The sequence below is a fragment of the Emys orbicularis genome, chromosome 6 (genome assembly GCF_028017835.1).
Source record: "Emys orbicularis isolate rEmyOrb1 chromosome 6, rEmyOrb1.hap1, whole genome shotgun sequence".
Classification (NCBI taxonomy): Eukaryota; Metazoa; Chordata; order Testudines; family Emydidae; genus Emys; species Emys orbicularis.
In genome coordinates this window covers 79,415,086-79,441,081 of record NC_088688.1, presented here as the reverse complement: position 1 = coordinate 79,441,081, position 25,996 = coordinate 79,415,086, and positions in this window count along the sequence as shown.

The following is a 25,996-nucleotide window of genomic DNA, read 5'->3' as shown; positions in this document are numbered from 1 at the left end:
CACTTTCATGAGCACTGGATTCACCCACAATATTTTTTAAAAAAATCATAGCAAATATCAAAGATAAGAGATGTTGGCTTTATTTCCCACTTTATCATGGGATATGTCTGCGTAACCAGAAACCACGTGTCAAGAATTGTGTGAATAAGATTTTGTTTGCAGCCATTCAATATGAAACAGCAGAAAGAGTTGGAGGAAAAGAAACTAAGGAAATTGCAAATATTGTAGAATTCCACATATTAAGGAAGCTTTTAAAAACTGCTTGCTGAACTGTTTTATACTTAATGAAAGAAAATCACATTAAATGTATTCTCAAACACTGGAGTTAAGTGGTTATAAATGTTGTGTTTTTGAATTTTGCTTCTTTTTAGTGTTTGTAAATCATGAACACATTGCTGATTTCTCAACTGTTTGTAAACAGTTGCTGGGGAAGCCATTTTGCAGTGCACAAATCTACATTTTTATTGATTTGACAAAACCTAGAAACTATGCTGAATATTTTTGGGCCATCTCCTGGCACCTTATCTATTAGTTATTTACATATAAACAAAAATAGAGTACTTCTGTAACAATGTAATGTTCATAATTCAAAATATTTGTACACGTTCAGCAAACAAAGCACTAATCTATAACTTCTCTAGTAGCAGCTCATTGTGAGGTATACAATGTTCAAATTGTGAGCTTTTAATGAGTCTTGATTTGACATATATAGGTCATGGTATGTTTCTGCTTACTGACTGGATGAGCATAACCTCAACAATCAGGTTTTTGACAGGAGTACCTGGGTTTATAAATGGGGGATTGAATCTGGGATCTCTGGATTGATAGAAATGTGCGTCTAGTACTTGAGCTAAAAGGTCAATTTTATTAGCTTAAAGATTCATAATAGTGCAGGGTAAAACTTGAGATTTCCAGTCTGTGGGAAATTTCAAAATTTCCTGCAAACCAAAATTCCCTAAACAATTTTGTTTGGGGTTGATCAAAACATTTAATTCTGACTTTGACTTTTAGAAATGTAATATAAAAATTGAAACATTTTGAAATGAAAAATTGACGTTCCATTCCGAAATGTTCAATTCTGATTTTTCTTTTCTAAATGAAATGTCACAAATTGACACCCTTCCATAAAACATTTAGATTTTGACACAACAACATTCTCCAACAAAAATGTTCCATTGGAAAATTTCTAACCAACTCTAATCCTAAAAGTGTGTGTGTGTGTGAGGTCCAGCCATCAAGAGGGACCAAGAACAAATGTGTTAGAGCTTGTCTGCATTTCATTTATGGCAAGCTGGGGTATGAATTTACCCCACGACAGCCTGCAGCAAATGAACTGTCCCTGTACACTCTACTGACACTCATTAACAGTTTTAGTGTCATTTGATCTAGTCTGGTTTGAAATGGGACTAGACCAAAGTGCACTAATGAACTGTGAATATGCATCAGCAGAGTTTATACAGGCAGTTCATGGCAGGCTAGTGCAGGGTAGATTCACACCCTAGCTTGCCAAAAATAAATGCTCATTGTAGACAAACCCTTAGTGTGGGTTAGATATGCTCAGTAGGGTGATGGCACTGAGTTAAGGTCCTTTGAGTTTAATTCTGTAAATTTGGGAATCTTTAAATAAAACCTTAATTTGGAAATTCCACACTTTGTAGTGTCTTCTGGGATTGGGGTTGGAAAAAACTACAATGCTAATTTCTCTAAGGGCATGTCTACGCTACAGTCCTAAATTGACCCATGTTAAGTTACTGTGGTGGCTAATGTCCACATTATCCTCTTCTGGCAGAGATGCCTGTCCTCACCAGGAGTGCTTCTACTGACTGAAGAGGGGCAGTGGGGAGGGCCTGAGCCACCTGGCGCTCAGGCCCTCCCCACTGCCCCTCATCGGCACTCAGCTCCCTGCTGGGAGCCCAGCTGTTCTCCCCCTTCCCCCATCCCCGGCTCTCACCTCCCTGACCCTGGCTGCACAAAAAACTTTCCTGTTGGAAAATGCGGATTTGTTAATTGATATCTCTCTCTCCCTCCCCCCCCCCCCAATCCATGCAAAACTTTGGGTTTTGATGAATGCACACTGTCCAGTTTAAAAAGGGGAAGGAAAAATATTGGAGAGGTGGCCAAAATAAAAAATTAGGTTGAAATGAAACAATTCTCTCCCATCCCCACCCCCAGTTTGGAATGATGTTTCAAAATGAAACAAGCAAAAAATGGAAATGACCAAAATATGTCAGGGTTGGTTTTGGTAAACTTAATCCTGCCTTAGCATGAGAGTAGACTAGATGACCTCTTGAGACTCTTTCCAGCCCTACGTTTCTATTATTCTATGAAAACTTTCTATTTGAAACAAATTCCTATAGAAAACCTTAAAATATTCAGTAGAAAAATGTCAAACGTTTTTCATTGGGAAAACTTGGGTTTTCCAACCAGCTCTAGGAATGATTAACATTTGACAATATGGATGCTACTCAAGTTCTAACATGTTATAAGGTGAAATATATGGCTTTTGGGAACTTATCTGAGAAGAACAAATGGATAAATATGTGATTCTTCTTTCATTATCCATGTGTCATCTTTCTACATAATGTCCAGTTTTTCTTCCTTTCTTTTCAATGGCCTCTTTTTGACTGTCCAATTTACCTTTTCTTCCACTGGAAAAAACAATGTATTGCATCTTGAAAGAGAAGAAAGGTATTATCATGTAGCTTTGACCTGTAGTAACTGCCTTTGAGTGAGGTGTATCGGGGGGGTGTGGGGGGGGGAAGAAGGTTGTGTTTCTTTGAATCTGAACAGAGGTAAACTGCTCTCATGCAGGCTAAGGGTGGCTCGCAGACATCTGTATTAAGAAAGCAAATCTTTTTGGTGTGTCAGTGGCTGGCATGAATATTGCACATTCTGGTGGGAATTGAGTCATAAGCTGGAATGTGAAAATATAACACTTTTTTTGATCAAAAATATTTTGCGTCTTCAGATCATGGCAAGCTATTGTAAGACTGAAAATAGCACTTGGTCTCTCTGGGATACAACAGTACAGAGGCATGTTCCCTGGGTGGTGGATGGGGGTAGTCCATCTTGGGGAAACCCTAAAGGGTTGCAACTAATATTATGTAATGTGGTGCCATGAACAACTCTACTTAGAAGGGAAAAGTCTGATTTCAAATGGGAGCAGACTGGGCTTGCTTAGCTTCTTTAGGCAAATCAGTCTAGGAGAAGGAGAAAACTGATTTCAAATCTGAGCAATCTAAGCTTGTTAGCTTTGGAAGGCAAGTGGACTAGAGTGGAATTGGCTGCAATTGAAAAGCTTACAATGGTGGGGACTCTGTAGAAGACAAATGGATGATAGTTTGCATCATTGTCTTTGGCATCCTCAGCCAAGGTCAGTCTGACCTAGCGGCTGATCACTACTAGATGGTGGGACATTGTATTCATGGACATGACCAGGCTGGGATGAAGGAGGAACAAGTCATGGTCAGGAATGAATGGTGATGCTGTTCAGCTCCCTGTCTGTGTCAAGGTGCTTTGGAATGAGAAGAAGAAAATAACATGCCTGTTGTCCTGTCAATGCTTTCTTGCTATTTTCATAAATTCTCAAATTTGTATTTGAGACTTTGTGTGGTTTTGCTGTCTTTTGTGTTAGCATAGCAGAAAAAGAGGCACATTTTCCATGAGTGCAGTGAGGTTGAAGTGGTTGGGTTAACCATGTGATTCGTATGGGCTTTGGAAATCCGAGGGCAGCTTTTTAAAAATATATTTAAATATATATATTTTTATTAGTTCAGATGGGGCAATGGCATGCTAAGATTGACTCTCGAACACAGGAATAAATAACTGGTCCCCGTATAGAGATTTATCCAAATGAAACAAACACAAATGGAAAATCCTGCTTAGGTGAAGCAGATGTGATGCCATAGGAGATTGGAGCTTTGTTTATTTGTTTAAAAAAACAAACAAACTCCATAATCCCTTGTCAAATTTCATTCCTTCCACTTAGCTCAGACTACGGTTCCAGAAACAATTTGACCATTCCTACCAGTCAGGTAGTTTTCAGGAACCACAGTGTTCACATCAGTTTGGATTTGTATTTCCCCTTTCCCCATCTTCCTAACTCAAAATCCCTTCTTCCTGTCTGTCTTAGGTATTTATCTAGCTTTCATCATGGTAATATGTGAGTACCCCATACGTGTTATATATTTATCCTCGCAACAACCCTGTGAGGTAAGGAAGTATTTGTTTTCTCCATTTTACAGATGGGGAATTGACAGAGATAAGCAATGTGTCCAAGATAACACCAAATATCTTGGTTCAATTTCTGCTATTCCAACATGTCCAGACTCTCAGGCCATAGCCTTAAACACAGCCTTCATTGGACTTCTTTCTTCATTGCCGTATCCTTTATAATCACTTTATTCTTGGCTTTCCACCACAAAACATTCCAAAAGATGTTAGTTTAAGGACAGAAATGGGGGAAAAGAGATGGTTCTGGTTTTGCAAAAGGTGCTTTAATTTTGGCTCTGCAAAAACAGAGCTGAATGCAGTGGTGTCTTGGATGTAGCTCTCATTCTATCTGAACCTTCAGCGTTTGCAGGAATTAGAATAATGGTTCTGTTTTATTGACCCTGTTCTGGAGATTTTTCAGAGAGGCATATCTAGTAGAATCTGCTGCAAGGGATCTGGGGCCTACTGAAGATCATGTGGTGGAGGATTAGTGTGCCAGGGGCATCTCTTTTGTGATCATGGTAACTAGCAGAATGTAGAAAGCAGGAGTCAAGTGGGCATTAAGATATAAGGAAGGTTAAGATACAAGGAAGGGTCTGGTTGGCTTAGGCTTAGGGCAGGAATGGGAGGGCAGGAGAATTAGTGAAATGTTAAGATAGGCATCCAAACAGTGAGGGTGATCTAAAACAATTATTTCAGGTTTATCCATCACAACTGCCTGCACTATAATTAGGATATGTGTCGTATATAATGTGGCATGACACTTATTTGCACTATTCCATTGACCATTCTGTTTTCCGGAAACAAGATGTCTCTGAACATGTGTTAACCTATTAGTCATGCTTCTGTAAAGAGCAGCCTGACTTAACCAATAAGATGGGCCAGATATGGTCACATGATGCTATTTCAGCCAATTAGACTGAAAAATGGCTTGCAATGTATACCCACCCAACACCACACGTGGGGCATTATGGATGGCCCCCCCCAAAATGCGGTCATTATTTTGTCAAGACCAAAATATAATTCAGTGCCTTCCCACTTTTAATGTAAGGAACCTGCTTGAGTCGGCAGTGTAAAGGTTAAAGGAGGGACTTCTTTTTCTGTGTCAACAAATACAAGGCAACTGTTAAATGAGGAGAGAATGTGAACTATATTGGCAGGAAATGGCCAGTTGTACAGCTGACAAGCAGTCTTGGCAAGGCATATATGTAATGGTTTGGTACTGTAAGCTGTTTGTAGTTAGTGTGACCACAGCTGGCAGACAGTCACTGCATAGGATTGCTGACAGGCAGTAATCTAATCTGGCCTCCCATTTGTTCTTTGTTTTTATCTACTAAAAACATCTTCCTCTTCCTCTTCATTGACCTGAGTGCTATTTGAAATTTGAACATTGCATTTCATCTTGTTGACACCAGGGTGGCAGAGGTGTTATAATCAAAATCATGTAGAGCTGGGTGAACACTGCCAATAATTTTTCATGAAGATGTGTTCAGAGTTTCTAAACAGTTGATTTTGTGTGCTTATTCCCCTTTTGTATGCTTTCACCATGAATATTTTTGTAAAGGAATTTGCAGATAGGAAAGTTCTCCAAAACAGCAAACTATTCAGTATTCATTTGAAGTCATGGTAAGCAAATTTCAAATTTTTAATCTGGACTGTTCTCACTGGAAACCTGATTTAAATTACTTTTCTAGTTAGAATAGAAAGATCATGTGACTTGTGTCCAATTAAAACTCTAATTTTGAATAATCACACAAAGATGTGCTCTTACATTTCAATTTCAAAGTATTTATTGAGAAACTCTTTGTTAGATATTGGATTGTGTTTTCACAAGTAAATAAGCCTATCAGCATGCTCATATTGCTTTTAGTTTATTTGTGAATTGCAATATATTATAAAGAAAAATCCTGTTTCTTCTTCGAGTGCTTGTTCACGTCCATTCCACATTAGGTGTACGCGCGCCGCGTGCACGAACGTCGGAAACTTTTTCCCTCAGCGGCTCCCGTCGGGCCCGCAGGGTCTCCCTTCCCGCCAGAGCGGCGCCCCGCCCTAGCGTATATATACCCCTGCTGGCCCGACCCTCCCTCAGTTCCTTCTTACCGCCCGTGGCGACGTTGGAACAGCTCTTCTCTCAACTCGAGAGTGTCCCTTAGCATAGTCATTAGCAGTAGTTATCAGTTCTTTGTTATAGTAAGTGTTAGAGTTAAGTAGTTTAGTTGTTACAAAGACCAACCAAACTCTTGGTGATAGGGGTTTGGTCAACCCCGGCACCGGCCCTGGGCGGCGGGGCATGCCGCACGCCCAAGGCTTCAAGGCTTGTGCCACGTGCCGCAGGCCCATGCCAGTGAGCGACCCGCACGAGTCGTGTCTCCGTTGCTTGGGGGAAGCTCACCAGAAGGAGCGCTGTAAGATTTGTAAGGCTTTCAAGCCCAGGACTCAAAAAGAGAGAGACTTTCGCCTGAAACAGCTCCTCATGGAGATGGCGTTACAGCCCTCCGCTCCCACGGCACCGTCGGCGTCGGTGCGAAGTGCCCCGGCATCGGTCCGCGACCCAACACAAGCGGTGCAGGCTAAACCTGCGGTGCCGCCTCGGCGCGATCACGCCCGGCACCGATCTGCTTCGCCGGCCAAGCCCAAGAGCCAGCCCAAGGCCCGGGGTCGCTCCCCGCACAAGAAGGCGGCGCCTACGAAGACCGCTAGCGCGCCCAAGGCCGTGCCGGCCCCGGCACAGGTCCCGGTACCAGTGGCTCCGGCGCCGAAAGGCCCGTCGAGCCCCGGGACAAGCGCGTCGAGTGAGGAGGAGGGGCTGGAGGAACTGTTGGAACAGCCCTCCACCCCGGACACATTTGAGGCGGCGAAGGACCTCATTGAATTGTCCTCCGTCAGCACACTCCGCGCCAAAGACATACCGCCGAGGCTGCCTTCCAAGGGCAAGCCGGCGATGATGCGCCCGTCGCGGTCGCCATCTCGGCACCGCTCCCGGCGCCGGTCCCGGTCGAGCTCCGCCTCGGTGGACTCCCGGCTTCCCGCCGCGCAACGGGCCTCCACGCAGAAGGGCCCGGGCGTGAGCGAGGCACCGTCCCAGCAACCCGGCCCGAGCAGGCACCGGGGCGCTTTGACGGCGAGGACCCCAAGACCGTCCTCCCGCAGCCGTTCCCGGTCCCGCGGTCAACGGTACCGTTCCAGGTCCAGATCGGTACGGCGCTACTCACGGTCCCGGTCCCGATGGCACCGCTCCCCGACACCGGATCGGCACTGCTCCACGGCACCGCCGTGGCCCTCCAGGTCGCCGTCGCTCGCGTCGGAAGTGAGCTCGGGGCGGTCGAGGTACGATCGCGGAGGGCATTCCGCTACACGGCACGAGACCTCTTGGCAACCGCACTGGAGCCATCCGGGACAGTGGCCGTTCTGGACACCGTGGGCCTATCACCAGCAGGGCCCGCCATCCAGAACTTCGAGGTCGGGCCCTTCGGGGGACCGGTCCCGCTCCCCACGGTACCGTCCCACCTCCCGTGCGGAGGCTACGGTCTCCAGACCACCTGAGGCCGAGAGGGCGGACTCGGCACCGAGCCAGGCACCGTCCGTGGCCCAGGGCAGGGGACGCACCCCGGAGGGTCAGCCCGCTGAGGAGGGCTTACAGGAGGATGAGGACGCTCAAAAAGCCATGACCTCCTCCTCCTCACCAGATGAAGCCGTGGCGGGCACAGCAGTGTCCGGCCCTCCCCCAATTGACCACCGGGCACACCAGGACTTGCTCCGCCGGGTGGCCCTCAACTTGGGGTTGCAGGCGGAGGAGACGGTCGAGCAGGAGGACCCCATGGTAGACATTCTCAGCCCGGAGGGTCCCTCCAGGATTGCTCTTCCATTGATAAAGACCGTACAGTCAAACTATAAGACTGTGTGGCAGACGCCGGCCTCCTCGGCACCGACCGCACGGGGCGTCGAGAGGAAGTACTTCGTCCCATCCAGGGGGTTTGACTTCCTCTTCTCCCATCCGGCCCCATGTTCGCTGGTAGTTTCGGCGGTCAACGAAAAGGAGCGGCATGGCCAGCAGGCCCCGGCCCCCAAGGCCAAGGAGGCGAAACGATTAGACCTCTTCGGTAGGAAGGTCTACTCGTCGGGAGGCCTCCAGTTGCGGATCGCGAACCAGCAGGCGATCCTCAACAGACATAACTTTAACTCCTGGGCGTCGGTGTCCAAGTTTAAGGAGGCCCTGCCTCAGGGGTCGCAGCCCGAGTTTGCGGCCATTGTGGACGAGGGAAAGGCGGTGGCCAAGACTTCTTTACAGGCCTCGCTCGACTCGGCTGATGCGGCCGCCAGGACTATCGCGTCCGGAGTGGTGATGAGACGTTCAGCATGGTTGCAAGCGTCTGGTCTTCCTCCAGAGGTGCAAAACACCCTCCAGGACCTTCCGTTTGAAGGGACGGGGTTGTTTTCGGAGCAGACTGATGCCAGGCTCCATGGCCTCAAAGATTCGCGGGCTACCCTCAAGTCATTGGGGATGCATACCCCCGTGACGCAGAGGAAACCCTTTAAGCCACAGCCTCCACAGAGGCAATACCAGCCTCGCCCTCGACACGAGCCTTACCGTAGACGGGGCAGAGACAATAGGCGTAGGCGCAACAATACGCCTAACCACGGTCAAGGCCAGGGCAATAACAACGGCAAGCCGCAGCCGGGCAATAAACAAGGATTTTGAAGATGCGATCGAGGACAGCGTACCGATCTCTTCCCCGGATCCTCCCCTGTGTTTCAGGGACCGCCTATCCCGTTTTTCCCGTGCCTGGTCCCATATAACATCGGATCATTGGGTCCGCCGCACGGTAGAGTCAGGATATGCCCTCCAGTTTTCCTCGCCCCCCCCTTCCCACCCACCCCCCCGTCCCTCTTCAGGGACCCCTCTCACGAGCAACTCCTTATGTAGGAGGTACGGACCCTCCTCGCTGTAGGGGCGGTGGAAGAGGTTCCTCCAGACCTCAGAGGAAAAGGGTTCTATTCCAGATACTTCCTCATTCCCAAGGCGAAAGGGGGCCTCCGTCCTATCCTGGACCTTCGCAAGCTGAACAAGTACTTGCAAAAACCACGTTTCCGTATGGTCTCCCTCGGTACCATCATTCCTTCCCTGGATCCGGGGGATTGGTACGCTGCCCTCGATATGAAAGACGCGTACTTTCACATCGCTATCCGCCCGGCCCACCGGCGGTTCCTGCGCTTCACTATCCAGCAGCGCCATTTTCAGTTTGCGGTCTTGCCCTTCGGCCTGGCAACGGCCCCACGTGTCTTCACGAAATGCATGTCCGTGGTGGCGGCCTTTCTTCGAAAGCGACGGATGCGCGTCTACCCATACCTGGACGATTGGCTCCTGGCGGGCCGGTCAGAGGCAGAGGTTCACGCCCACGTGACGTTGGCGCTACAAGTGTTCCGCGATCTCGGCCTGTTGGTCAATGTGCCCAAGTCCTCACTAGTCCCCACACAGAGACTGGAATTCATAGGGGCAGTCCTGGACTCGGTGGCAGCGAGGGCGAGCCTTCCCGTATCTCGTTTCTGGGCAATCCAGGAGGCCGTGACCTCCATTCAGAGATTCCCCACGACCACGGCCAGACGTTGCTTACAGCTCTTGGGGCACATGGCGGCATGCACCCACGTGGTTGGACACGCCCGCCTCCGGCTCCGACCTCTGCAGCTGTGGTTGGCCCAAGTATATCGCCCCAACAGCGACCCATTAGACATGGTTGTCACGATTCCGGCTCGGGTCTCGGACGCCCTCTGTTGGTGGCTCGACCAACAGCAGGTCTGCGCGGGGGTCCCGTTCGCTGCCCCACAACCAGTTCTGACGTTGGTGACAGACGCGTCGGACCTGGGTTGGGGGGCGCACCTAGGGGACCTACGCACTCAGGGCTTGTGGTCCGGGGAGGAACAGTCGCTTCACATCAACCTGAAGGAGCTGAGGGCGGTTCGCCTCGCCTGCCAGACCTTTCACGCCACCATAAGAGGGCACAGCGTGTCAGTTCTGACGGACAACACTACCACTATGTTCTACATAAACAAGCAGGGCGGGTCCCGGTCCTCTCCCCTCTGTCGCGAGGCACTCCTCCTCTGGGACTTCTGTATAGCCCATTCAGTACACCTCCGGGCTGCATATCTCCCCGGGGTCCAGAACGGATTGGCGGACCGCCTCAGCCGGTCCTATCTCACGCACGAGTGGAGGCTGAGGCGGGACATTCTCCGGTCAATCTTCCTGAGGTGGGGGTTTCCCCAGGTGGATCTATTTGCCACCATGGACAACAGCCAGTGCCCACAGTTTTGTTCCTTCCAGAACCGCAGTCCGGGTTCTCTGGCGGACGCCTTTACAATCCCGTGGGGAGGGAGCCTGCGATATGCCTTCCCCCCGTTCCCACTCATCCACAGGGTCCTTCTAAAGACCCGCAGGGACAGGGCGAAGGTCATTCTCATCGCCCCGGCATGGCCTCGTCAACACTGGTTCACAACGCTCTTAGAGCTGTCCGTGGCCTCTCCAATAACCCTCCCCCTCCATCACGACCTCATAACACAGGATCGAGGTCGCCTACTCCACCCGAACCTGCCATCGCTGCATCTGACGGCATGGCTGCTCTCTGGCTGAATGAGGCGGAGCACAGATGCTCCCAGGAGGTCCAGCAAATTCTCCTGGGTAGTAGGAAACCCTCCACAAGGGCAACCTACCTGGCCAAGTGGAAGCGCTTCGCCCTCTGGTGTGAGTCTCAGCGCGCCCGGCCCTTGCGGGCCTCGATACCGATGATCCTGGATTACGTGCTGAGCCTTAGGCGCCAGGGCCTGGCCCCCGCTTCTATTGAGGTGCATCTAGCCGCCATATCGGCTTTTCACCCGGGGGAATTGGGGCTGTCCGTGTTCTCCAACCCTAAGGTGGTCCGATTCATCAAGGGGCTGGATAGGATGTTCCCCTACACTCGCCCACCTATACCCCCGTGGGACCTCAACCTGGTCCTCACTAAACTCATGGGGCCCCCCTTTGAACCCCTGGCCTCTTGTTCCCTCATGCACCTTTCATGGAAGGTCGCGTTCCTCGTGGCTGTCACCTCGGCTAGGAGGGTGTCGGAGCTGAGGGCCCTCACCTCGGAACCTCCGTATACTGTTTTTTACAAGGATAAGGTGCAACTCAGGCCTCACCCTAAGTTCCTTCCTAAGGTGGTCACGAGTTTTCACATGGGGCAGGACATCTGTTTGCCGGTGTTCTTCCCCAAGCCCCATACGGACCCGCGCCATCGTAGCCTGCATACCCTCGATGTGCGGCGGGCGCTGGCTTTTTATCTGGACCGTACCAGACCTTTCCGCAAATCAACTCAGCTATTCGTGGCCATTGCGGAACGAATGAAGGGCCAGCCTATTTCAACGCAACGCCTGTCGGCGTGGATCGTGCTTTGCATACGCACGTGCTACGAGCTCGCCAACGTGCCTGCACCTCCGATCCGGGCTCACTCTACTAGGGCCCAAGCGTCCTCGATGGCCTTCTTGGCGCAGGTCCCGCTTCAGGAGATCTGCAAGGCAGCCACCTGGTCGTCGGTTCATACCTTCACGGCCCACTACGCGATCCACCATCAGACCAGAGATGACGCGATGGTCGGCAGGGCGGTGCTTCAATCAGTTATTCCTTGACTCCTACCCTCCTCCAATGGTAAGCTTGTGAGTCACCTAATGTGGAATGGACGTGAACAAGCACTCGAAGAAGAAAAGACGGTTACTTACCTTCTGTAACTGTTGTTCTTCGAGATGTGTTGTTCACGTCCATTCCACTTCCCACCCTCCTTCCCCTCTGTCGGAGTCACCGGCAAGAAGGAACTGAGGGAGGGTCGGGCCAGCAGGGGTATATATACGCTAGGGCGGGGCGCCGCTCTGGCGGGAAGGGAGACCCTGCGGGCCCGACGGGAGCCGCTGAGGGAAAAAGTTTCCGACGTTCGTGCACGCGGCGCGCGCACACCTAATGTGGAATGGACGTGAACAACACATCTCGAAGAACAACAGTTACAGAAGGTAAGTAACCGTCTTTTTCTTTATCTGCTCTAATTATTTAGCAGGGTAGTAGCACCCCATATCTGCCAGGTGTTAAAACAGCACGTAAGGAAAACCGTCCCTGCAGTGAAGAACTTGAAATCTAAAAAGACAAATAGATGGGGTGAAGGGGGAAGAGCAGGTTGCAACTAGAGTGCATTGCAAAATATTCAGTGTTTTCAGATTGCTTCAGTGGGAGACAAACTTTTCATAGAAGCTGTCACAATTATTATTATTATTATTATTTTTTTGCCAGCTCTTGGTGCAATGTATATACAAGGTGATCAGGGTGGTGACTGATGCAATAGTGCTTGGTCTAAACTTTTTTTAATTTTATCCCTCCCCTTGTTAGACCACTTATCTCCCTTTCCCTCTGCCCACCCCCATCATATATAGTCTTGCAGCTGAGGGGAAGGATCGAGTGGAGGAGAAACCCTCCTGCTGCTGCTTTGCTCCTGCTATCTCTTTTGTAAAAAATTTTTTTCTCCTATGCATAGATTGAGTGGGGAAGGTCGTGAAGCTTCTGTGTGCCCAATTTTCCATGGCGTGTATGTATGCTGTGCATCTCAGAATAATTCATTCCTCTTTTATCCATAAGCAGATAGCAAGGAAAGAGAAGTGCCCAATCCCCAATAGCTTTATTTTTAGGGACTGCTTAAAAATAAATAAATGAAAACTTCCTTGGTCTAAACCAAAACATAATTTTCCCAGCCTGAATTCCTCCCTTTTCTAATTATCCACTTTTCTTAGCTGAAAAAGAAAAGCAAATGTTACCCAAACCCAAAGTGACATGCCACATCACATGGCTACATAAGAAATTACTGTGGGAAAATAGCAGAAATGGAGGTACCAAGATGAAGTACGGATATGTGAATGTGTTTTGTTCCTTTATGTCTGTTTCTTTTTAAAATCAATAAAACTGTCAACAACTGCAACAAAAAAGTGTGTGAGATTAGAGAAATATTCTCTTTAAGCTGTTAAAGATGCAAATGGCCCATTGTAAGAGTCTGTCAGTTTCACTGGCTAAAAAGGGATTCCAAGTCAACACAGCTGTTCTGGCTTAATATTTGTAATTGTAAACCTTTTTGTGGAATGCCAGTATTTTGTCTCTAACTTGATGTGTTCCTTCATGCATGCCAACCAGAATGTGAATGATACTTGAAAAACAGAAAAAGGGGAGTGTGTGTGTGTGGGGGGGGAGCGAAACCTACCAAAATGGAATTTTCTTTTCTTTTGCCAATTAGTGGTTTGCTTTTTGTCTACTTAAATTATACTCATCTCATTTGAAGTTTTAAAAAATGATCTACCACAGTTATGACATTCAGATGATATAAAACGCCAGTGGGAAAGGCACTTTTTGTATCCAAGTATTCCACCAAATAGACTTGGAAATATAACTGAACCACACTATTCTTCCCATACTTCATTCCTGGAGGAAAAACTGAGAGTTAAAATGAGTCAGAGTGGAATAGTTCATGAAAATGAGTTATAAATATCAAAACAAAACTGCTTTTTCATGTTATACAGAAGAAAGCAAATTGGATCTAAGAACAGTCTAGTGGTTTTCCAAGTGGTTAAGGCTGATTGACATAATCATATTTGGGACTCTGATTGCAGTAAACCATTATCTTATTGAAACCCTATGTCCTTGACAGAATATACTGTACATTGCCTTCTACCCATTGCAGTTATGCTCACCAAAAGGCAAAGATGGCTTTAGCCTCTAATATATGATTACAAAAGGTACCAGAGCCATGAATATAGAGGGCCAAATTGATCTGTACTGTAACTTCAATGAAGATAGTGAAATTGACTCACAAAGCCAACACCCAAAATGAGAGAATTTAGCCATCAAAAGAGTTCTTGTGCTAACAACAATATAATCCAGTCTTAATTTCCATACACTACAGATAAAAGCTATTGACTTCATTTTAATCTTAAAATACATCAAGAGTGGGGGGAAAATCAGAATTTTATTTTAAAGCACAATCAAAATACAGATATCTTTGACCCATCATAAGTATTCCTCAAACCTGAGAGAGAGTTTATGGGTCTAGGCTTCCCAGTAGAATATGGGAATAATCAGTCATCTTAAACAAACAAACAAAAATCTTGAAGTTCAAAATCATAAAGCATGGTTTGAAGGCTACGTATAATTTATTGTGTGATTTTGCTTAATTTTAAGGATTGTTTCTTGCCTATTCTTACCTCATCACATTGCACAACCTTATCGTAGGCTGTGCCAATGTTATAAAATTTAGATTTCTAATCCAAATTGTCCACCATGATATTGTTTACTGAAAACAGTGACCCACGGACTGCATTTCAAAATGAATGGAAAGTTGTTTAAATCTTAAATTTGTTAAACATTTAGCCTATTTATAAATAAAGCCAGCAAGAAGTTGTGAAAATGTAATCTTTTGAGTTGACTAAATTGGCTTGCACCCTAGATGAATTTTGTCCAAGATTATATAAATCTACAAGATGGAGTGGGAAGCTGTACTTGAGTTTAGGGCTGGCTGAAATTATTTAGGTTGGGAAAAAATAATAAAGGTATTTCAATGACAATGAAACTTTGTGGACGTTCTATTCATCCTATTGGTATAGAGGAAAAATAGCTTTATGGTTAAGGCCTTGGAGCTGGGACTTGAGAAATCTGGGTTCAGTCCCTGGCTCTGTCGGACTGCCTGTGTGACTTCAGCAGGGGAATCTTGGTCATTCACTTCTACATCTGTAAAATGGTTTGTATACCCTTTGGGGAATGTGTCTCAGGCTGTGTATGTACAGTGCTTAGCATAACAGGCCCTTTACCTTAATGGAAATAACAATAACATAAAGACTGATTTTGAGATCAGCCTTAGAGGCTCCTTCCTTTCTTTGCACCTGCAAATTGCAAGCATAATTTCAGGTACAATTAACTGCACTGAGATGTCTGAGTGCCTCCCTTCACCTACAACTCTGTTGTCCTACTGATAGTGTCAACAAATAATTTTAGATACAAAACTGCACTTGAAACTCTTTGTTCCCAGTATTTCTGGGCATAAAAAGTGAAGCAGACTTTTAAATATCTTTGCTCATTCTGTGTTATACGGATTAAGAAAAGCTTCTTTTTCCTTTCTCCTACAGCAATAATCTATTTTTTTTTTGCAGTCTTATTCTCATTTATAGTTGAATAGTTTGTTCATATCCAAAAGAAAAATGAATTTACTCATAGGTGGTGGTGGGAACATAACTCTTTCCTAAGTAAAATATCTACCTATTATATGAAAATGGACAAAAATAAGTGTGGTGTGTGTGTTTATGAATAATGTTAAATGCTGATATTAGAATAGGTAATTCAATATGCAGACTACTATTGTACTCCATTTCTTCCATCTGCAGGCTGGAACACTTAAACTAGAAACAGTGAGATCAATGAAGTGCTTTTATTTTATTCATTTTTTAAACAGGCAATCTTTTCAGTGCTTTTATTTAACTGGTGGATTTCAGTGTCTATCCTCAGCCTAGCATAGACAAATCATTTTAAAGGCCTGGGTAAACCTATAATCTTCAACCCAAAGGGATGCATAAAATAGCTTGGTGGTCTATGAGCAGTTGGCTCTGAAGATATCCAAAAGGAGGCATGAGTTGGATATCCTCCATTGGGAGCACGTTCCCTTTGCATTACCCAGCATGGCAATACATTGATTTATTACATTAGATTAGTGGCTCTTGTGCAGCTGACATAGCATCATATAACATTCTTATGACTTAAACTTAATTTTTTTCCTTACTGGGTGGAAAATGGAGATGACTGAGACATTGCTCTAATTACTGTTAAGCTGAATAAACCTGGGACTATTGCACAGAGCATTTATATCTGTTATATACTTTCATTGATATTTTTATGTTCAAGGTTAACTCTGCTCAGTGTATCACATAAGGTACATATGTAGTATACATTCCATCTGTTTCCATCATTAACTTAGATTTGTTTCTTTGAGTTGCAGTTTTGCATGAGAAACTGCAAAATAAAAATTTCTTTCCTTAGCTTACAAATGTCTGAAGCCAGTTTCGATTAGTTCTGGATTCCTTTGAACCTCCATCACTTTGAAACAGTTCAGACCTCTAATTCAACCATTTGTCAGATTCAAGGAGATATCAAACAAATAAATTAAAATATATAGAAAACACATGTTAAAAACAAATGCACATGTGAAAAAGAAACCCAGTTAATGATGCTCATCATCTCTTCCATAAGTCCAAGAAAAACATCTAAGCATTGAATGTTTGCAGTGCTCCATAGAAGATTTAAACTTGTAATAACAAATTGCTAAGCAGTTAAAATATTTAATAAAACCACACTTTGGACACCACATGCTCTATTCATCATAATCTGTCAGCTTCACTTGCCTCTCTCTCCTGGGTTGAACTCTGAAAAGGGTCTCTTCTTGACCTCCATTTGTGCACATACTCTTTTTTTTTTTGTGTGCAAATCAGTTACACATGCACATTTTCAGTCACTTTTGCACACTTTATGCACCTAAATTATATGTGAACAAAATTCATTTGTGCTTTGTCTACACATACGTCTGGGGTTTTGTGTGTGGAAATTCTGTGTAAGAATTGTGTATTGGAGTAAGCTGCTCTCGGAAAGTTGTACATGCACAAATATTTGAAGGCCATGCTTTTAAAGTCCCATATGGGAGTGAGGAATGCAGAATATATTAATGATTAGCCCTCTCCAAATTAAGGGCCTGGTCCCATATCCTTTCTTCACAAAACAACTCGGCTGAAGTCAATGGGAGTTTCTAGTGCACAAATGTTTTAGTTTCTTTCTTAGAATAAGGAATGAATAAAACCTTCTACTACTCAAACGCATGCATTCTGAAGGTCTCTTACCATTGCTTTTTTGATGACATCTAGGGAAAAGTATTTTAAATTAAAGGAAATTACCATCTGAATATACTTTTCCAGTGTTGTAGCTGTGCCTGAGGCTGTCTATGTTTATATATAGACATTACAGAAAAGGAAGCGTGGTCTTGTAGTCTGGGAACTTGAATTCTATTACTGGGTCTGGTATAGACTTAACCAGTTTACCCTTCTGTAAAAAGGAAAAATATTATTAACCTACCTCAGTGTGTCATGAGATTTAATTCATTAGTGTCTGCATGGCACTTTGAGATCTTCGATGGAAGTTGCTACAAAAGTGGACAGTATCAGTAATTACCATTGTAATGTAGTTTACATACTGAATAATATTATTCCATACAAAATAAGATACACTAAAAGAATTACAAATGCAAAGTCAAAAACTCAAATGTTTAGGAAGTGACAGAATTAATGTTGTATGAAATCTTTAACTCCTGCTCCCTTGTGCATTATGCTAGTCGTCTTAACTGTTATATGATCACATGCTGTTTCTTAGCATGGAAACTTCAGCCCTAGCAGCAGGGCCAGCCCACAACATTTTGGCACCTGAGGAGGGGAGCTCAAATGCCCCCTATGCCCCCTCGCTTGGGCCAAAGCTTTGAAAGGTCTCAATTCTGCCTTCTTCCTGTTCTACACCTCTCATGGTACTGCTCTGCTACCTACCCCAATAAAGGAGAACTAACAACTTAAAATGCCTTGTTCAAAAATTTTAAGTAACACTTTACTTTCAAACACCTGAACAGCAAGTGTAATTTTTCTTGTCTGCATAGTAAACACTGGCATTTTTATCTGTTTGAATAATCAAAGTGGTGCTTTCCGTGCCTTCTTGGTTGCAAAGGTTTGAACTGCTTCCTGAAGGTCCACAGTCTGGGCCAGCTCATGCTCTATTGAGATGGTTGCAAGGCCGACCAGCCTCTCCTGTGTCATTGTGGAGCGTAGATGTGTTTTTATTAACGTCAGCATGGTGAAACTGCGTTCTCCACTGGCAACTGTTACAGGAAATGTTAGAAGTATGCACAGAGCAACAAAAGCATTTGGAAAGAGGGTGGTCATCTTATTTGTGCACATATATTCCAGAACAGTTGGAGTTAATCCTGCTGAAATGTATCTTGAAAGGGCTTTCAGTTCATCACCTAAATCACTCGCATCAATATGGCGCACGTCATCATGTGTCAACACTGTCTCCTGCACTCTGACTAACTGGAAGATCAGGCATCTCCTCACCACTCACATCCTCACTGGGGCCATAAGGCTGACCGTGAACATTTGTGTCTATGTATCTTAGGAGAACTCCTTCCTGCTTAGATAGAAAAGCTTCCTTTGCTTTCTTTCTCTTTCTGAATGCTGCCTCAGAGGGGCGTTTTCTTCTTTCACTCATGACTGCTGTTCTGTGCCAGCTATAGTGGCTCTCAACACTCAATTGAAGGGGACAAATAAGCAGACTGGTAGCAGGGCCTGAGTGAGGTAAGATATCAGCATCTTAAGGGCCTAACTGGCTCCTACTTCAGTTGACTGCCTGTTCTCTTCAAGTGGGTTCAGGGAAGCAGCAGGAAACAGGAAGCTCCCTGAGAAGCTGGTGTTAATCAGCCCAGGCTTCTGGGAGTGCTAGAGAGGTACACAAGAGGCCCCTCCTCCTCTCTTCCTGCTGCTTTCTGTTATTCCCTCTCACCTTTTCTCTTGCCTGCCTGTTATGTCTCTTCTGCCCTCATTCCTCCAGCACAGCACTCCACCATCTCTGTGCATCTAGAGCAGAGAGAATACATATGCACCAGCAGCAGACACAATTTTCTACACTCTGGGTCCTAGTGGTGCCCCCCCACAGTTTGGCACCTGAGGCGGCTGCCTCAGTTTGCCTCATGGTAAGGCCGGCTCTGCCTAGCAGTTAAGGTTTGACAAAATAATAAGCAACTGAAATGGGGGGTTATTGTAGAGATCAGAGAGGAGAAGGGCAATTATAGTAAATGTGCACTCAAATGTAGAAACATAATGGCATCACTGTTCATGTAAGCTATGTACAAAATGCTGCCATTTAAACCTGCATATGGTCCTAAAATTCGTTAATCACTAGATTTTTTTTTTTTTTTTTTAAAGAGGACATGGAAAGATGGCTTGTCTCTAGTAGTTGAATATATATATTTGGTCACAGGAAAGAATAGTAATCCTGCCAGTAGCTTTCTGAGCAGAGAGGCAGTATACAATACATATGCTGCTATAACAATCCATTTTTGTGGAAAATAATATTTGAAGGAAATTTTGGTTATGATCATGAAATAGCACAACCTTGGTAAACAAGTGACAAAAGGGGAAATATCCATTTGGCATTGAAGTTGCATATTTTAAAAAGAATTCTTGCATGTAAAGACTCTAAAATATATATGTGCAGATAAAATTGAAAATATGGACACAATACACTTAGAAAAGAGATGTTACATAAGTTTTTTTTTTTTTTTTATTACTTTGATTCATATATTTTATATTTTAACTGGGCTTGTTGCGTTCCCTAACTTAGAACATTTACAGGGCAAGCAATTTAATTTTAAATGGCAGTATGTCTCACATGAAATTTGTAGATTTAGTAAGGCTTTTTTACTTCTGGTTTTTGAGTAACAGACTCCACTTTGTCATTTTCTTAATTTTTAAAAAACCATTACAATTCTTCCTTTTTAACATGAATTTAACAAGGACATTTTACCTCCTTTACTGATGTCCATTCATCACACGTTTATCTGCACAGACAAGATTTGGCTATAAAAATATAATACTTGCCTTTGTGCATCGTGTCATGTTTTAGGACAAGCTAAAAATAACAGTGGAAAGCAGGATATTGCCACAGTGAAAACATCTTGCATTTCAAACATTTGGAATCTATTAACCTTACAGTCTCCTTTCCTTGAGAAGGTGTCATGTCAGTTTCCCTAACCTCAGAATTGTGTTACAAGAGTTGAACTCATGGCTGGTTAGCAGAGCACTGTAAATACTACTTCATACTGTTGGAATTTGTCAGTGTAATTGTTGTAACTTCATATGTCTGCTGTTTGGTTTTTTTTTTACCTAGTGCTGATTGATTGTGCTTATGCTAGAAGAGTAATTTTACCTTAGTTAGGCACAGGGATGGCTTTATTTTTTTTTAAATGCATATATGCCATTGGAAACTGTTCAGCATCAATATGTAAGCATAAGACTGTTAAAGTACCTTAAAAAAATCCACATTGGAACTGTCATAGGGCAGGTAGAAATAAAAACTGCCAAATCTAAATAATGTACATTATCAGCCTATTCCAAGTCAGAATAAAACAGTACTTGTTTTGGAAGGCATGCACTGTAGTGGTCTGAGTTGTAGTGAGAGTTAAGAAAACTTGGTTTTAATCTCTGCTTTTTTCAATTTAAGCAATTTGACTGTAGTCCCATCATGTAACCACCATTCAGTGTTTGTCTACCTGGTTGTAGACTAGCCAGGATATATAACCTATAGGAGTGTTATGAGGTTGATTTAAGGACTAGTTGACGTTGGGCTTAGAGACCTTTTGTATGAAAGGATGTAAGGACAAAGAATATTATACTACTTTTCTAAATAAATCTACAAAGGAGTATATCGAGGAATTGGACAGCTGAGACGCCATCTCTACTTTAATCTAAATTTGTCAAAGCAGTCACATCATGTGCATCAATGTGTAGTTACTTGCAATGTACCAAGAATGAGGGACATAATTTTATCCACCTTGCCCAAATTTTGTAAGAAGTAGACTCTGAATCCTCAGGATTTATAATGAAGTTCTACTTGGCACTTCCGGGAGGAGACACTCCAACACCCCATTATCCAAAGGCTGCTCAAGCTGTATCCTTGATGTACAGTATATCATGAAAAGATTCCACAATGTAGTAAAAACTTGAGAAATACAGACATGAACCATAATGGCCTGGAACTGTAGAGTCAAAGAGGATTTGTCTAGCATCTTAGTTGTGGTTTAAATGCTACGGTGATAAGAGCAGTAGAAATACCTAACTGATGAATAAAAGATGTCAGAAATACTCTGTAGGGTAACATTCTGGGTAGCTATAATAAAGCATCATAAGCTAGCAAGCGCAATTTTTTTTCATTTTTTTCTGGTCACTTGTGTGCAATACGGACTGTAGCTTGTGTACGATGTGATAAGATAAAGTACAGTTGTGCAGAATGGGAGTACTAGTAGTATGTAGTCTATTGGTAAAACTTACCCTAGTGTGGAGGACCTGCATAATACCCTCTGCTGCCAATTAAACCCTCTATAATGTTTTAGGGATGGATAAAATCTATCTATCCCAATATGCCCGGCTTCTTTGGCTGATCTCTACCTCCCTCTACCATATTCCATGATCTCTTTCAACATTTCCTGAAGCCAGTGTACAAACTTGGCTCCAGCCCAACTTACTTCTGGTTTCCTAACTTCTAGATGATGTTCAGTAGCTTTGGATCCTTTCACCACCAGAATGAGTTTACTACTGTTGATTGGGTTCACTCCCTAGAAATGGTTTTGTTATAAGTTTGTCACCACTCTAATCCTTCTATCAGTAGTAGTGGCATATGCTTAGGATCAGGATTGTCACCATTTATTAAGACAGTGGAGCAAGTGGGGGAAACTAGTGGATGTCAATGATAGAAAGAACAGTTTCATGGTTATACTGTGTCTAAAATTTATTTTAGAATCCTAGAAACATTATTGGCATGAGTAGGGTGGCTTGTAGATGAAAGCAAAGGAGCTATTTGGACTTGTATATGTAGATGCAGAAGGACTGCTTTTCCCTGTAATACCAGTCACACAACAACATTCAGAGACCTTTTCCCTCCTTTCCTCTTCCCTTCTATTCAGCCATCCTAGTGGTGATGAGATCACCTGGTTGGCATTTTTAAGGTGAACCTAGAGATTAGAAGTGTGAACATCACTAGGGAGATGAATTGAGCATTCACTGCTATCTTTCAAATGATAGTGTAATTCTTGATAAAATTTCTAAAATAATAAAGGCCTTCATTTTCTGTGGCTGTTTGCATTTGTTGCTGGGAAAGCCTGTTCTCTAAATCTCCATAATGCTCATTACAGTATTCCGGCTGTGCTTCATGGACCACACACATGCTGTAAAATAGAAGGACTTGCCATGCCAACCACTGGAGTTTACCTTGTAGTTTCTCATTTCATGCTGATATTTCACAGTCAGGCCTAACTTATTTACACTGTATTTAATGACATGCAATACTTCATTTCTGAATAGATGCAAACAGGCAGCAAATTGGAAATACAAGCTAAAGAGATACAGGTGGATGTTATCGCATAAACAGTATTTGGGTTTCTGAAATTACAATTATGACACCCCTGGATGATCTCTGATCCTGCCATATTATGATGTGACAGATGTATATTGCTGTGATTTCTCTAGTGATGCTCGCTGTTGCTTCCTTGTCAGCTTTAATAACAAAGCAACTGGACAGACTAAATTGAAATGATTTATCCTCTATGAAAGTCATAGTCAAAGCATGCTGTCATAGTAACAGGTTAGGCTTTCTGTAACAATGAGGTTATCGTGCATAATAGGCTTGTGCTGCTTGGAACCACGTTGTGTCTAGTAGTGTCACTGATACCAATGCGTTCCTACAAAAGGAATTGCATGGGGCTGCTCTTTCTGCCCCTCTTTACCCTCCCCATTCCCTTTTGTGAATGTGAATCAAGGACATTATTCAGTAACATCTCATCCCTTTCTTACTAATAGGATCCTTAGTTCTGAGAATTTAAAGAGATGTTCATACTAAAGACAGCTTATCCTTCTGTGCTCCTCAAATGGCTCATCTCTGGGACAAGTGAGTTAATTATGACTATTTTGGATTTACTAACTGGGCTGTGCAGTGAGACCTTAAAAGAATGTGCTGAACTTAAGAAGTTCTTAAAAATTACTGAGTGTTTTTCTGCTCTTGAAGATGAACAAATATTTATAACAATTTTTTCCTACATTCATAGAAAATTAATGTAATTTGGTGATTAAGTTTAGTGCCTTTGTTAAGTAGCTGTGGCACTAATAATAGCTACCCCCTTTTCTGTGGTTAGTAACACTGGAACAGCAGAAATGCTTGACCTGCTCCTGTTAGAAGTCAAGTTTAATTTCACAGAAGGTGAGCTGACTTCAGTGGGAATAAGATTTCACCCTAGAGGAGGTCCCCATTTCACAGTTTCACAATTATTCCTTTTGTTCTCAACAGATACAGTATAGAACAAATCTTAGCTTCCATTTTATGTAAACCAATAAGTAGTTACAAAAGAATATTTAAGGTAAAAAGTTATAGGAGGACAATCAGAAATGATGTAAATATATTAATTGATATTAGCCTTTTTAGCCTTGGCCAGCTTAACTAGTTGCCTATGTGTAGTAGGCACAATATATAACCATAGTGAGAATTAATCTACTTGTTCAGTATAATACTTGAGAAAATACTGCTTGTTTATATTACTCCAAAAGTAAAACCTAGACAGGCAACACTAATGGTACAAGGGAGCTACTGATCACTTAAAAGTGGTGCTATAATGTAACACTTTCACCATGGTTTTCATGTCTAAGTCTATCCCGGTCCCCATCTGCTCCACAATCCCCCATGTCACTAAAGAACCTATACTGTACTTGCTATAGGACTGAGCTGCACCCAGCCACCACGCATGGTACTGTAGGAAGCTTTTATGAAGCAGGGTCCTTACCTGGTATTGAACACATGCAACTCATTTTGCAACCAGAGTGATTTGGGAGCAATTGTCTCAAGAATTAGGTCTGAAGTGCAGAAATGAACTGAGTTTGTTGGTGGCGGATACGATAAGATATCAGATACAAGAGGCAGCTTATGATGTATCATTTTGGGCCGTCTCTGTTCAAACTATTTTACTTTTAACAGAAGGAGGCTTTGATTAGTTTTTCGGAACAGCAGTCTGTTGCCTCTATGCTGTGCTTTTGGTGCTCCTGTACCACAAAATATACTTTCCTTCACAATATCCTGCATTTTTCCAGTTCTAAAATTCCACAAAACAATTGGAAATACAGTACCATGCTTAATGTATAACAGTATAGGAGTAAGTCTGTCATTCAATATCAGAGCTGAAATGAAGAAACTAGTGATAGTATTTGATAAAAGCCTTATTTGCAAAAGGAATGGGAGGCCACTATAGGTTTGTAACAGTCAGTAGCATTTCTTCATTGCATTACATCAGTTTGCTGGACCAGAGAATATATAGGACTTGAATTTTTATTCTGTAGTACCATCCGTTTCTAAACTAAACTGCGTATGCTTTGTGTGCAAAAAAAGTCTTAAATTTTTTTCTAGGTACAGTAAACAGAATTACACTAAATTTTGGGCTTCAAATAATGTACACATATGAATTAGCTTTAATATATTCATGTAATTAAATAGAATTATTAAGTTATTGAGGCTTATTGTAAGTAATATATTAAACATTGTTCTGGGGCTGCTAAGCAGTTAATCTGTAAATACATTTCCAATCGCATGGGATTTTTATGACTGTACAATAATTTGCTTTACCAAATCTAAATTAAATGTGTACTTAGGAAGCAAAGTATAAAAGGCTAGCTACTATATTTAGTGCACAGCAAAAGGAGGCAACTTCTTTTGGGAAATAATTTAGTCTAATGGTTTATTTTAAAGGTCATAGTACAGCTACTGTGGTGTTTCTAATAAATGTACTGAACCAGGTGGCTTTCCATAGAAGGAAAGAGAGCACCTTTTACTTGAAGAATTAGTAGCTCATTATGCATCATAGAAGGTAACACAATCAAGCTGTACCAATAAGAAATCCATTCATTTTTAAAGTGTCTATGATAAATTTTCTGTTTCTTTGGGAATTAGACCTACTCTACAACTTACATTCTCAGTAATTGGACTTCTTATTCATCACCCTCTGTGTTGAAAATGTATACCTTATGACTAATTTTTTCTCTTTAGGTTTAGTGAACTAAGAAGTTCATATTGGAAAAGGGCTAGCTGGTTAATATTCATGCAGGCCAATACAAATCATTAGGTAATTTTGGTACAGAACATCTTGCATGAGTTTCTTACCAAATCATGTCTTGAAGACTTGCAATTCATATTTTAGCTAAATTATGTAAAACCTCGTACTGTGCTTACTCAGAGTAACTTTATAAGAAACAATTATTTGTGCTATTTGTAGCTAATTGGGGCAAATTTTCAGTCCTGCAGATGAAAAGTCAGAAAGAATTAGCACAAATATCTGGGTACTCAAAAATACACTTAATTCTTTTGTGTACTTAACACAACTCAGCTATCCAAGCTGTCCACACACAAGTGCCTTTTTGCATGTGCAAATCCTTTCTGCATTCATTTTTGAAGGGATAACACTTGCTTAAAAACTGTGGGTGTAAAACTGAAGGTCACAGCTGAAAATATGGGTACTTTATAGCTGTAAATAATATTGCTTAGTAAAAGTCAATCGGGCTATGCTGACTTAGGGCTGGTCCACACTAACCCCCCACTTCAAACTAAGATATGCAACTTCAGCTACGTTAATAATGTAGCTGAAGTCGAAGTACCTTAGTTCGAACTTACCGCGGGTCCAGACACAGCAGGCAGGCTCCCCCGTCGACTCCGCGTACTTCTCTTGCGGAGCAGGAGTACCGGCGTCGACGGCGAGCACTTCGGGGATCAATCCCAGAAGATGGATTGCTTACTGCCGGACCCAGAGGTAAGTATAGACGTACCCTTACACTGATTTCTGACCTACAGTCTTTTAAGTGCATACATTTAGTCATACATTGACTCTTCATCTGCAAAAATTAAAAAGCAACC